At 39.1% G+C, this 15,613-nt stretch overlaps 1 long non-coding RNA gene across 1 annotated transcript in view; it reads left to right on the forward strand.

The window, feature by feature from the left end:
- The first annotated feature begins 415 nt into the window (after positions 1-415).
- Positions 416-15,613, forward strand: part of LOC147917332 (uncharacterized) — a 38,664-nt gene continuing 23,466 nt past the window's right edge. Inside the window, exon 1 of the long non-coding RNA XR_015552092.1 lies at positions 416-576. This is a non-coding gene — a long non-coding RNA (uncharacterized LOC147917332). The remainder of the gene's footprint in view (positions 577-15,613) is intronic.

Genomic DNA, 15,613 nt, shown 5'->3' on the forward strand with positions numbered 1-15,613 from the left:
CTCTGACCTAGGAAACTTCCGTTATTAGATGAAGATGTAATATACATGAAATATCCCATATTACTCTTTCAGGCTCTCCTATACTTTAATTCTAAATATGGCCCAAGACATGTTATGAGGCTATCCTTCAGAATGCTCATTTTCACTGAAACCTAGAAGTTGCTTGTGCAGATGTGGGATCAGGGATGCGTGAAGAAATATACAAATTTAAATAACATAAAGCCAGAGGGTCCTGGAATCAGCCCTGCTTTGACACTGCCTTGCTCAGTCACCATGCGTGGTCATTAAGTGACTCTACCTTTTTTCTCTTCATAGATCTTAGACAATAACCCAGAGTATCGTGAGTTTCTTAAGGAAAAATGATTACTACTGTTAAGTAGAACCATTTCCTGTTCTCTTTTTAAGATCTTTGGGTCCTAATGAGGAATGTGAACCCGCCTGATGAGGACCCACTCCTGAGAGCAGCCAGGCTGTACCTCCATCTCTGGAACCGTGCCAGGAGGCTGTGTGCCTAATCTGCTCAGAAATCATTCCTTTCTGTCTATCACTGAAGCCTGAACACACTCCAGGAATTAGGTACTAATTAATGTCAACACATTACAAATGAAAAAAGAAGGGAAATTGCTTGGACTCATTCCTGAGGAAATCTTCAGCAATTCGCTTCAGTTAAAGTTAATGTGTACCTCAGGGCCAGCACTGAACCAAATCATAAAATGTTGCTCATGCGGATGAGTGACCTGGAGGTGACCCGTGTGAGCCTCTTGACCAGTATTTGTTTCCATATCATGTCTATTTTGTTAGGATGCTGCTTACAACACTGGATGATCTGGTTGGTGGCATCAGACAGGCTAAGAATACAGACTATGGCAATAAGTTCTAGAGTACCTACTATTACAAAATTCTAGGGAATGACTTCAAAATGGCACTTTCCTGATTTTAATCCATTGTTTCTTTATGGACTTCAATGAATAGCTTTTCCAAGAGTGGAACAAATAGATCGTTACCTGCATCTTAGAAAGTCTTTCTCTTTTAATCAGAAACAGATTCTAATATCATGTTTCTATGTCTATAAAATTAGGAACTGGATGCTAAAATCCAAATAATCATTTTGGGTAATCATGATAACAAATGTGTACTAGTACATCATGTTTCATCTAAAGTTATGAGATTGAGTCCAATATGTGAGATACCAATCAGGGGTGAGTCTGCAGTCAGGAATGAGAGACTCATTCTGCAGAAAAAGCAGTGAGAGCTGCGATAAACCAAAAGGGGGTTCAATTTTGTGTTCATTGTTCTTTAGGTTTCCTTATTATATTTTTCCCCTTTAAGAATGCCCTTGATGTGCAATTTACTAGACTTCATCTGAATAAGAAAGTCTGGGTTTGGACAGGGAAGCGCCCTGCTTGCTTTGCTCAGAACTTTAGCTCACTAGAGAAGACTCTATGCTATCTAATCCCTCCACCTCCAGTGCCCAGCACAGCACCTGGCACACAGGACGGGCTGAGAGTATTGCATAAACAAGGACTACAGAATCATGTAGGTGTACCTATAATGTCAAACCGAATTTTGACGAAAGTAGTAAACTCTTGGAGAGCCCACTTAAGTGCATGGACTTTGGAGTTAAAAAAATCTAGATTCCAGTCTGACAACTTGTATGGCTACGGGTCAGTATCCCTGTTAAATCTGTTTCCTCATCTATAAATTGGGGTTAATAATGGATTAGTGGAGAAGAGGGGAGAGGTCAATAGTGAAGACTGATCTGACCACAACAACCCCAAAGATTTTGCCAGCTTTCAAAAAAAATTTAGTTCTAGGAAATCTGGCTCTTAATTAAATACTGCTTTAATTGTTCTCTAATAAGTTTTTTCCTAAATCTTAATACAGAATGGAAGAATTCAAGAGTGTGCATTTTTTTCTCTGTTTCCCCAAGCACCCAGCACAGATGACACATAAGCTTTAGTCTGTGTGCTTTCTACAAACCACACCTGGTAGGGGATGGATGTGGAAGGACATGCAAACAAAAAAGTCATGACGAATATGGTTTATTAAGAAAACTGAAACTTCCTGGCTCCATCCATGCGTTAGTATTCTTGCAAATAATTTGTGTAATTTTCATTGTATTTCGGTAAAGTCCTGGAAGATGCGAGAACTGGAAGAGAAATAAGAGCGAAGGAGCGAAGAACTGCAGGATTCCTTCTGGGAGAGTAGCAGGCAGGCCAGGACTGGACAGAGAAGTCACCCGGCAGGATTAATTCATTTCTAACAGTGATAGTGTTGGGGGAAGAGGCTTTTTTTGTAAAGATGGGAGCACAAGATGTGCTTTGAAACGTTTAAAAGCTAAAAGAAATAGATGTTTTGGTCCTTTTGAAATTTAACAGAAGGGTAGCACAAACTTATCAAATGTCTTCTAGAGCTCCCTTACAGATCAGAGATATGTATTAAACACACTAGAATGGCTATGTACATGGGGGAGAGAAAGTGAGGCGGGAAGGGAATAAATACACAAATTCAAGGGGCGTTGTCCAGATCCCTGGTGATTGAGAGCTTTGACTTGAATATGATTAACTTGACTTTCTGCACCTGGGGTCCAACAGAAACCCACCACCACCACCACCAAAACAACAAAACTGAAACACAGGGTGTGCATGTGCTGGCTTCTTATGGGAGGGAGCACTTTTCGTTTCATATACTGGGGAATGATGCTTCAGGCTATGGAGCCTAGGATTCCCAGGTGCAGGGGTGAGTGTGTGTGTGTGTGTGCGTGCATGCACTTTCCTGAGACTGAATTTTCATGAAGAGAAATGGAGCCTGAGAAAACTGCTGGCTTTTGATTGTTTTGGCTTTCTTGAGTCAGGATATTCCCTGCCCAAACACAGCCTTTCCTTTCAAAAGGAGTTCTCTTTAGCTTTCCCGTGGTTTTGTGTATAGAGTGTGTGCATACATGTGTGTGCGTGAGTACGTGTGTGTGTGTGTGTGCGCGCAAGCATAGACCTTTGGAGTTCACAAATAACAACAGCATGCCAACTTAAGACCAACTGATTTTAAGGGTTAAAATGCTGCTGCAGCAAAAACAAAAACCAACAACAGAGTGCACCCGATTAAAATATAATTAGATAAACAGTTGCTACAAGCTTGAAAAATCTGCCTCCTTTACCAGGGTGAATAGGTTGGAATCCAACCACAGTTAATAAAAAGGGAAGGATGTGGGAACTTGGCTGAAATGTAAGACAAAGGGAAATTAAATACTCTTTTTCAGAAAGAAATGTATAGGGATCCAATGCAGGCACTCAAACAGATTATGGATCATTGGTTTAAAAATCAAAAGATCTAGGTTTTATAAATCTGTGTGTCTTAGGTACTCTCTACCAAAGAGATGAAGCAAAGACAGTATGTACCTTCAATGGGATAATGAGCTCATGGTCATAAAAATGTCTCAGATATTGCACTTTTTTTCTATGTTCTATATTTTTGACCTTTTAGCTACCTATCATTTTATCTCATGTTTGATAGGTTTAAGAGGCATGCACGTGTTGGTGAACACATGCACTTAGCCTCCCTGCACCACTATATGACCAAATTTCCTTCCCTATCTGTTCACTTCTCAGAAATTCAAAGGTTTAAAAAAAGAAACATGATCCCAAAGTGATTATGCCAAAGGCTGTGATCCATCTGTGCTCACAACAAAACAGGGCTGGGCCTGCTCTGTGCATTTTTGAGCACCAGGCAGCAGTTGCTTGTCGTCCACCTTTACTGGAGTGTTTTCTCATTGATCGCACTCCTTTCTTTTTTTTTTGACTCTTTCCTCATAAAAGAGACAGAGAGAAGGAGAAAGGAAGTGAAGGAGGCAGAGAGAGAGAGAAGGGGAGAGAGAGAGAGAGAGAGAAAGAAGGGGGCCATCATTAAGACTAGGTGAGGTGAGGCCACCTCACACCAACATCACTTAACATGTGGGGTGGAGAAGGCACCCTCCACTGCCAAAGCCAAAACTCACCTGCCTGCTTCACATCTGCATGTGTACAACCATGTGCCAACTGAGCATTGGATAGTTTTGCCAAATTGCAGACTTTTGCCTCAATTCTACTGGCTTAGGTAGTTCGAGGAAGGAAGAGATCTTCACATGTTGCCTTCAGTGCAGAAAATGAGAAATGATACTTACAGCAGCAACGAAACATTTACGAGTTCAAAGGGGCTTTTTGTCGGTGCATAAGAATCAGGACATTAAGGCAGAGAGTAAAATCACATCAATGTGGAGGAAATAAATGTGTTCTTAAACTGTAACTTTAACAGTTTGCCCTCATTCGGTATAAGAATAAAAGGCTACGTCAAGATGTTTTTTTCATCATTTTTATTGTTTATATTTATAATATGAGACTAGATACAACTATTCAATTTATTGAAAAAGTTTCTCAGTAAAATATGAGCATACACATTTCCATAAACAGTTCCACTTAAAGGAATATTGTGCTGGGACTATAAATGGGTACAGGATAGACTTTCTGACAGACAGTACGACAATAGCTATCAAAAACTGTAAAAATTTTCTTGTCCCAGACACAAAAGTCTACTTCTAAAAAATTATTCTAAAAAAAATTGAATTTGGTACAATGTAGCCTTATTTATAATAGTACATTTTTTTTAAAAGTCCGAAAATAGGATAGTAGTTAAGCAAATGATTTTACATCCATACAATGAAACATGTAGCCTTAATCATGTTGTAAAAAAATATTTATTGTGGTGAAAAAATGATCATAAGATATTAACAACTGAAAGAAGTGGCCTACAAACTGTTTGAATAGCATGTCCATTTTGTAAAATAGAAATATAGAAGCATCCATAAGGGTAGGAAGGGCATTCAGCAAAATGTAAAACATTATTTTTCTTTTCATGCTTTTTTATATTTTCCAAGTTTTTTCTTTGAGTGCTTTATTATGTGATTAAATATAATCCCATAAATGTTACTTAAAAAAGACTCATTACTATTCAAAGGGCTTTGTCTCTCTGAGTCCAATGATTTGGTTAAACTAGAGGTTGTGTTCCACATGATATGCTGTGGGTACTGGGGTAGGTCTTTCATGGAAAGACCCTCACAGCTCTCTCAGGCTTGTCTTATTTGGGGATTGTGAGTGTAACATGATGAATTAAAATGTACTACAATCCTAAGGAAGAATGGTTCTCCTCAGGCTTGCCATCTTGTCTGTCACCCATAACCAGATGCTCATACTATAATACAAACGGTAACAAACTATAAATTCGTGAAATGAAAGGCACTATTATATTGCTGATAATGAGGAGGGGGGGGTGTCTAAGTTTAAACTGCTTTGGCAATCCTAACCCTGTATTTCCTGATTCTGATGCAATTGAAACCTCAACTTTCTCACATTACAGTGGTTTATATAATATATTTATAGATACACACAGAAGTATATGATAAAACAGTGTTTTATGGTTGGAGTAAGTAAGCAGCTGGATACCACTTTGTTTGATTTGTACAGAAAAGTGGAAGTTCAAACATAAACTGAAATGACTACCTCTTTGTTTAGCTATCATAGACTGTTTCTTTATCACGGTCACATGAAATCCATCGGTAAGTGTAGAGGCAAAAACAAACACAGCACCAAACTCCCCTATTATAAGTATTGCTTCAATGTATAATCCCTATATTGGTATCTCTTTAGATTCAACGTAAGAGGAACAGCTTCCTATAGCCCACTTTTTGTTTTATCGCACAGAAATTGCTTAAGGCACGTTCAAAATAAGTGTTCAAAGAAACACTCTCACATAAGAACTTTCCATGTACCCCCATTCTGGCTATAAGGATGAATGATCTCTGAGACATCTCCACCTCCCACACTTTACCAAGCAGCCCTTAAAACAAGAGTTTACAAATGGCATGCATACTGTGCATGTTGCCTTACATTTGTCAAGAATAAATAAATTAAATCAACCCATTTAATGACAAAAGTCACCAAATAATTTTAAGAGTCTTGAGTTGGACCTCACATTTTCTTACGCAAAATGAAGTGATACTTGAGAGGAACCCTTCGCTGCTGTTGATAAAACCTTTTCTACTTTTGTGAACATGGCCCGTCATGACAGAGTGTTTCCAATAAAGAGAGTCAAAAAAACGCCCAATGAAACAGTGGGAAATATTGAGATTTCAGACTTTTTTCATCACATCTCCGATTTCACACAGTAAAAAGCATGATTCTGTTCAGGTTAAATATCCTAGCATTGATTGCCAGATATCAGAGAACTGCTGTTAATTTAAGGTGCTATCAGATTGCCAAACACATGTGATGTTTACTTGATTGACAATTTTACAGCTGGCATACTGAAACGTATTCTGCTTAGCAACTAATGTTAAGCAGAAGAAAATTTTCTGACTATGTCATGGTTGTGAAAACAGGTGCAGGGTATTTGGAAAAAATTTTGCTCTGCAGGGAAGACAAAAGGGTCAAATGAACAGTGTGAACCTAAAATATGTTATTCCATCTAATAATAAAAGCAAATGAAACTTTCTATTTCTAAAAGTCGTGTATATTCCAACAAAAATAAACTTAGCTTTTAGCTACCAGGGCAAACTCAATCAACTAACTGAGTTAGAATAATTCTTTTTCAAAGACTGTGGTCTAAATCTAAGGACACTTTTATTATCAATACATTAATCTGTGTTATATTTGGATTCCTCTGTACTGGTGGTGGGTAAAATGGTTTGTATATTCTTTTGAAATGTTTACCCAAACATAAACTGTAGGAAAAAGGTAAGAAAAATCAGAAGGCATTTTTACCTTTTTTGATTTTTCAGAAACTGTATTTTAGACTCTTTAATGGACAAAATGAATAATGGCCATATCCTCGAAGTCACTAGAAACAGGAGGCTTGGGTTTTTCATGATGATCTCTAAGATGTACTGGAAGCCTGAGTGAGGATAAGTAGCACTGCAATTCATAGGCTTCAGATGCCACAGAATATGTTAGCAGTGGTTCTGCAGCTAAGAATTCAGCTTAGTCTTTTACTTTTAACCCAAATGAAAATTCTCATGCCTTATTTCACATCTATTCTTTTATTACTTCTGATTGATTCTGGCAGCAATGGACTTTAATAAAAAATATTTTTTTAGTCAAAACATTTAAATGAAACCACAATCTAGTGTAGAAATACAAAACCCATTTTTTGTTGATTTGAAAATACTGGAAAAATGTCTTTTCACCATTTAAACAACCCTGGAGGTCATCAAATGACTATATTCCAAATTAATCACCAGCGAATAAAAATGAACTGCTATTTTAAGGTTTTTTTCCCTGATAGCTTCTACCTAACATTTTTCAGATTCTTTGTCCCCTAAAGTTATTCAGTTTTAACTCAAATATAGTTATCAGCCTTGTACAGAAGCTTCTAAAGAGTGATTCATTCATTTAGTGGCCTCTGTCTTCTTTCTAGGCAACCTCAGAGGAACAATTGTTTGGTCTCTTTTCTATGCTATTCTTTTGCTCAGTGGGAACAAACTGGCCTCTGCACCTCTCAGCCCAGCCTGCCTCTTTTGAGCCCTCCCAGTTTAGTGTGAGAGCACAAAGAGGACTGATGAGCCCGGGTACACCTTCTCCCTCTCACACGCACAGCTGGGAAGGAGGGTAGGAAAGTTCTGCTCACAGGCCGCACAAAGCACTCCCCACCAGGCTGCAGCTGTGACAAGCCAGCAATTCTTCCCTTGACACCTAAGGCACATATTTCATAGTCTAAGAATAGATGTGCTTACACTGATCAAGAGTGGGGGGGTGGTGGTGCTGACAGAGTCACCCTCATGTGGCTGGGGCTCAGATGCATAAAGATGTCAAGAGATCTGGCTTTAATTGAAAAGCAAGCGATTGCCATGTGGTATCTACACACGGCCATTTTGCCTTATACGGTCAATAGCATATGTTTTGGCAATAGGGAAAAATAAAAGAAAGGCCGTGAGTATGAGTTGCAACAAGAACTTATCAGGAGCTGTAGAAAAGAATTATATCCAGTGAACACCATGTAGAAATGTGATATTATATTTTTGATTGTTATATAGATTTAACATGCCAATTTAAAAAAACTATTCCACCATGGATTGATGTTTTATTCACTTGTAGAGAGGTGATTCTCTTAGAGGTAGATTTTCTTGTGATTGATATGTTAACAACTGATAAAACACTTTGGTGTTTTTAATTACTGATTTCACATTAGGACTTCTTTGAGAAAGTCTGAATAATAAAACAAAACTGCTACAATATTTTTATTATCATGATACCACAAAGTAAACACTGAGAACTGACTCGCCATCCAACTGATGTAGAAAGATCAAAGAAGACCATAGCATAATTTAACCTTAAGTGAAGGTCTGTGTGGAGATTAAAATAAGGATATCAGGTCGAACCTAAGATACAATTTATTTAGTCTATTTCTCCCTTTCAAGGTTTAACATGTAAAACCTTCATTGGCAAATTAGTCCAGATGTCAGCTTAGAATAAAAGCCAAGTTCCATTAGGAAATGGTACTTGTTTTTATTTTTTAAGAAGTCTATACCTTCTCTTGAAAAATTGTGTGACTTCCATATTTGCAAGCTCACTGCCGGCCTGTGGACTAGCCTGGTCGTTCTGTTTTGTCTTTATGTGCCCTCTTGGTAAAAATGTTTTTAGGAGAGCATATTGAAAGATAAAATGTAAATACATTCTTTGTAGGGTGAAAAACTTCTGGCTTTATTACAGGTAAAGGAATAGTTACATCCTTGGATGTAGTAGATTATGTCTGTGCCCCACCAAGAGGGAGAGTTTATAGTTGAGGCAGTGTCCTGTCTTGCCCTGTATGCTTAAATCTCACCTGGCCTGTGGCCACCCACTTTGCCTAGACATAAAACAGGCTACATAAAGAAAGAGGGGGATAGATATGCCAAATAATTATCTTACCTATCTGCATATTGTTGATTAATTTGTTGATTAATTAAAAGCTGTGTACAGTGATCATTGTTATCCAAGTCTGGATAAACTTGATATTCAGCTTCTGGGAGGTTGTGAGAACGTGTTCTAGATTGTTCTCACACCAGATGTCAGGTGAGAGACTTCATTGTTGGCCCAGCAGAATTTAGGGCACCTTCTGGAAACCCCGTCTCACCTGGGCAACGCTTGTCAGACTGCCCACTGGGGGAGAAGGGGACGGATCTATAGTTACTGCACCAAAGGAATTAATTATAAAATCTAAGTGTTCCTTAAGCTTTGCCACTGTAACTTATAGTCACCTTTGCCTCCTTTGTCAAAGGAAGAGGTGAAAACCCTAAATGTCAGATGCCGCCACAGAATAGAGCACAGAAGGTCTAGTAAAAAGGCCAGTAAAACCCGGCAAAAGCCCAACCATCTTCCCTCGTGGTTAGTGTCAAGCTGTGGGGCAGCACTCTCGTCCCAGTTATGCTCTGATACCACAGAATCCTCGATACCATCCACTTCCTCGTGCTCATCTTACTCTTAGCTACCCGGACTTTGTTTCTGGAATCTGCTCCCCTTCAATGACTGGATTCTTGTCTTGAAAATTCGCTCTTGTCGTCAGTGGTTCCCTAGCATCAACTTCTTCGGACCACTTCATCTTAGATTCCTGCCATTGGATCCTTTTCTGACCACTTTCTCTTGAAAGTTCCATTCCTCACTGTCTGCCGCCTAATCTAGCACTGGAAAAACTGGAGTCAGAGCCTCCACAGGGAACTCCCGTGCAGGCCAAGTTCTGGTCTGAACCCTTGGCTGGGTGTTGACATCAGTTTCAAGACCTGCATGAGTCACTTTGATCCGACAAAGGGAATCTAAGTAGACGAGTTGGGCCTCCAGCAGGAGGCCACCTCGGGAAGCTGATGTTCTGGTGCTCCTGAAGTTATATGAGTGTGAGGCTGTGTGAGTGTGAGAGTGAAGGAGTGTGTGAGTGAATGGCTGTGAGTGTGTGAACACATGTGAGTGTGCAAGTGGGAAACAAATATGACAGAAAAACCACTGCCCGTAGCAAAGTCTGAGAGAAGTGGTATGCCGGAGGGTCTCTTGGCTGGAAGATAAATGATCTAGGTTCTAGCTCGGCTTCTGCTACCACCTCGCTGTGTGACCTAGAGCAAGCCACTTTCTGTCTCTTGGATCACAGTTTTTATATTTGAAAAGTGAGTATATGACAAGTACTACAAACTCCTTGCACCACAAAAAGTACTACAAAATCACCATCATGGTTCTATTCAGTCCGCCTAACTCTATATTAGAAGTTGAACATAGAGCTGGAAACAGGAGGCTATGGTTGAGAAACTCAAAGGCAGGCCCAAGCTCCATCGTCACATATTTTTTAGCTTATGGTTAAAATAGCACAGAAATGGAGACTGAAAGATTACTGGCCCCACGTTGGGTGAGAAGGGGACGTCTAAGGAGGTGATGTCCAGAAGAACGGAAGTACCCTGATGCTCCTCTGCTCGTCCCTTGGCATGGAACATCTCCCTCTCCTGAGACTCAGACATGGAAATAAACCCATCTCCCTCTCCTATTGATTTAAAAAAATGCCTCCACTCTTTAATACAAAGAATTGGGTGAGCGGGAGACATTGCATGCCATCTTAATTTGAGAGTAAATGGAACATGCCCCTAGGTGGCCTCCATCAATTATAACCAAGAAAACAAGCTTGGCACACTTCACTTCTCCCATTGTCTGTATCGATGGCTTTCCACATGGAAGGCAGCCCCAAGAAGCAACAAACATTAGGTGATCCTCTCTTTTCTGGTTGCTAAAAATAAATCACAATGAACTGCAGTGCTACCTGAAGACTCAAACCAAAACCAGCGACAAAGGTAAATGTCACCTGTCTTAATAAAAACTCATTAATGTGTTCACATGTCTCCATTCTAACTCAGGCTGGGCAATGGGATGATCAATTTATAAGCAACATAGATGAAAGAGAGAAGCAGATTTGTAAAGCAAATATACTGGAAAGTCATAACCCACTATTCCCATCAATTGCAACTTACACCATTGAAAAAAGAAAGGACTCGAGAGATGAACCAGAGTAAGTAAGATGAAGATTTAGGAGACTGAGGTCCAGAGAGGTCGAGTGGCTGCCACGGGATCCAGCAGCTTAGGGCTGAGTGTCATTTTCTGTATCCCAAATTGATGCCTTTGCCACTACTGTCTGCTGTTTGCTTTATTACACTTTAGAAAAGTCAAATACTGTCCCAGCATTGAGTTTTTAAGTAGAAATTACCGTGGAAATTTCAGTGTTGCTTTTTTAAGCTCCCTCCTTGGTTTGAGATTGATTTTCCTAGCAGAGTTTCCCACCTGCCCTCTGCTCCTGACCACAGACTTGCGTGTCCACACGAGCCCCTGGCTCCTGCTCTCCTCTTCCTCGGACTCCCTCTTCCTGAGTTTCTTGCTTTGCTCTCTGCCTTAGTGTCCCATTGCTCATTTTCTCTCTCTAGTCACATGGTAGTATCTTTAGTTCCTAAAATCTCCACAGTATTCACCTAGATTGTCCTGACTCCCAGAGTCATCTATATCCGTGGTTCTCAAAGTGTGGTCCTCAGGCCAGCAGCATCGCATCACCTGGGAACTTGTTGGAAATGCAAATATTCAGGTCTCAGACCAGACCTACTGTCTCAGAAACTCCGGTGGTGAGGTCCAGTGGTCTGTGTTTTAATGAGCCCTCCAGATGACTGACACCTGCCCAAGTCTGAGAACCACTAACCTGCATTGTCTCTTCTGGTAGCATGAATTTCAGGGCAAGAGCTCTGCATAGGACTGCTTGTGTTCAGATCCTGCTTTCTGGCTGTGTACTTTGGATAAATTACTTAACCTCTCTGTGCCTCATAGACCTTGTCTGTGAAATGGGGATAATAATAGACTTTGCCTCAGAGATTTGTCATGGGGAGGAAATAATACAAGATATGTATGTAATGTGCTTAGCACAGAGCAAAACCTAGGAGTTCCTCAAAAATATTAACACATTCTTTCATAAGATAGTTCTACTCACAACATATGAAATGTGTCACTTTCCATATCACACCCTTCTGAAACTTGTAAACAAATACTAATCAGTAGTGCAACCCTATTACTTAAGAATGTAAATTATATTCTGAGTCAAGTCTTACTATTATCCATTTCTATGAAATTACTTTCATGTTTGCATTTAAAATAGTTATATGGATATTGAATTTGCATATTTCAACAGTTAATAAAAATGATGACATAATACCAACTCAAAAGAATCAGTTTAGAGAAAGCTATTTTATTGCCACATAGTAATAAACCCAGAAAAAGGTTTGCAAGTTTGTTCTTGTAGCAGCTGTTATCCTTAAAGGAAAACACACACACGTTTGTTGCTAATAATACGGCACCCTGGTCTTTTTCAGTCTAAGACAACTGTAAACTTGCCTGTGCAGAATGTCCTTGAGGCATAAAAGCAAACTCAACAGATGGAACAGGACCCCACAAGCAACTTTTCAAATCTGAATCATGCATTTGTCTTGCATGTAAATATCATTTCATATTAATTGATACTACTAAACATGCACTCATAGTTGTTGCTATACTTGCAATTAGAAATGCAAGTATAAAGAAACGAATTCATAGTATTTCACATATAAAATGATCCCTATGTTGTGGAATTGCTTTACATGTAAGGTCTCCTCACCTGATGCTAAAGTGTAGTTTGTTTCCCTCCCATGTAGACTCCAAATCCTTCTAAATATATATTATATTTTTAAAAAATCAAAATACTATATAATCATTGCTCTCACTCCAGTGAAGAGTGCCATTAATTAGCAGAGAGCTTTATGTGTGATATCTGTCTTTTAAATTAGCTGTTATTTTCCATGATGACCATATCGTTAGTGGATATTGCAATTTTAAAGCTGGTGTTATTTGGAACGTATGTACAGTGTATGGTCCTGGTGAAATGGCTCAGACCAATAGTAAAAATAAAAATCCCTCCCAGAAGAGACCTTTTCTAAGGCAGGCCAAAAACTGTATGTGCATAGCATTTTTTTGGCAAGTCAATGGTAAAATCCTCAGCTGTGAATATCTTGGACATAAGGTTATGCAATTGTGGTTAGGGAAATATGGTGGTGGTTAATTTAATTCCTAGCTGACCCAATTTCTATTCATATAAAATATGCTTTGGAGCAGTCATCAGGAGACCACTTTGACTTTGGTTTAAATGGAATTTCCTTGCCTTTTATGACATTTCAAATTTTCACTACAAGGTAGAAAAATTCTATAAAACAAATGGCCTTAACAGGTAGAAAAATGTGTAGGTAAAGTTTTACAGTATATCAAGCAAGGTTCATATGCAGCAGTTAAGGGCTGGAATTCTAGGACAAGAAAATAAACATAATGAAGTGGAAGCCGCAGAAAAACAAGTCTAAAACTCAGACCTGTGAATGGGAGTTGCTCCATTTGGAGGACACAATTACAAGCGCAGTTTTCTGAGCTCTTTCTCAGGTATCATAATTTTGGTCCTGAAACCATGCTCTTTAGTGCTAGGGAGGAGATCTGGAAGTGAGAAATCCTCATTCTGGTCCCAAGACACTTACTAAGATGCCCACAGTTCTCTTTGGCCCAGTGTTCTTCCATGGCGTTAATTCTTCTTAATTTTACTAATAATCGTATTGGAATATGGAATGTGTACTTGAATTCCCATTGTGAAATCAATCCTTTTAAAACATAACAGAACCACTGTTAAGTTTGAAACACTGAGAGGATAATGGAATCAAAAGAGCTAACAGAGCTCTGCTATAAAAGAACAGATTTATAAAAACAAATAGTGCCAGACAGTCTTGATAGCGTTTTCAATAGAATTAAAAACCTAGTGAGCACAATGAATGTACCTTAACACACATATATTTATATTTTTGTAATGCATTTGATACAGTATCTCAATAAATCTTATTTGCCAACCTAATTAGCATTGGCTTTGCTGTGTGCTCTGTCACATGGACTGAGAACTGGCTGGAGGACAAGTCCTAATGACTCAGGGCAATGTGTTGACTATAGGGTCAGCGGGAGGTCTGGTTTTGTTTAATGTCTTTATTAACGATCTGGAAGAAAGAGTAAATAATTCTTGAATGAAATAATATTTTAATGACAGGCACATGGGCTAACTGGCAAACACAGTGAGGCAGAAGCGTGTAAGCGCCAGTTCCAGGCTTGCTACTGATTTGAAGGAGGCCAGTCACTTGATCTTTCTGGGTCTGTTTCCCCATGTGGAAAATGGAGATAATGGCACTCTTGTGAGAAAGCAAAGATAAGATTTTATGATTTCAAATACAAAGTATGATAATACTCCCTCTGATAATATTTGGTGCTTATCGACTGCTTACCATACTTGTTAGGAGTTACTTTAATATGGCAGGACATGGAGCAGGGCCAGTGTCCGAGAGGAACGGAACAACGTTGTCGAGGGACAACATGTCTGGAGGACAAATGGCTAAAACACCCTGGAAAAACACCTCCTTGTAAATAGGTGGAGGAAGCTTAGAGAGAATAGGAGGCTGGAGAACAGCGACAGAATCTTTTGCAGAAAATTAGGTGGGAGGGTGAAGGATAGACAGTACTTAGAGGACATGGCTACACCCATGTACTTGTTAACTGCTATTCACTTTTTATATCAAAAATTTGAGCTGTTTAAATGCAAAGGTAGAAGCTGGTAGGCCATTTCAGGTAAAGCCTGAAAAGTGATTATCTCGGTAGGGTCACCTCTAATCTGGAGCAGTTATAGTGTTAGGAACAGTTTTCTTGGTTTATACAGGGGCAGGTAGCTGGAGGAGGGTGGGGTGGGTGTGTGGTGGTGATCGTTTACACAAATGACGCTAAAAATGATTCACCAAGATTTTTTTCCCACCGAAATATGATTATCAAACAGACCAGAATACTTGTGACAGCTGAAGAGTCTCTATTCTTTTTAGTAGGAAAGAATATCAGGAATCAAATTAACATTGGAAGATTACTGCTTCTTGCTGTAAAGCAGGGTTGCTTGGACTAGCCTGGTCCAAAGTTTTTTCCAGGAGCACTTCTTAAAAATATGGATCTCTGTGTCTCAGGCCAGACCCACCAAAACAAAATCTCCAAAGAAGCCGAAGTATGTATGTAATTGCTATGATGAGGCAAATATGAGAAACCCCAAGGTTGAGTAAAAGGAACTGGATTGTTCTGAGGGTTGTGTAATCAGTCTATGAGGGTCAGATGCAACCATATCTACTAAAGTGTACCTTACAAGCTGACCCAGAATATTTAGGCTGACTTTTTAGGGTTTTTGTTTGTTTTTCCTGCATAGAACCAACGATTGCGTAGAAAATGGACTAGTCCATTGCTTTTTCCTTACCAATTGGTTTTCAATCAACAAAGCCTATGTTAGTACCCTAGAATCTCATTTTACAATTGCTAAGAGTATAGCTTATTTTTCATGAGTTATTTATTTTGAATTCATTTATAATTTATGTCCTGCCTGTTTCCAAAAATCAGTTTAAGGATTATATTTCAAATTGTCTTTTTAGTGAGGGTTGAGGAAAAAAACCTTTAGAGTCTCTGATGTGACTAGAGGGATTTAGTGTCTCACCAGCAATATTCTTGTGGAATTGAGGCTAAAA

This window comes from Ceratotherium simum, chromosome 4 (genome assembly GCF_057802395.1).
Source record: "Ceratotherium simum simum isolate JZ-2026a chromosome 4, ASM5780239v1, whole genome shotgun sequence".
NCBI lineage: Eukaryota > Metazoa > Chordata > Mammalia > Perissodactyla > Rhinocerotidae > Ceratotherium > Ceratotherium simum.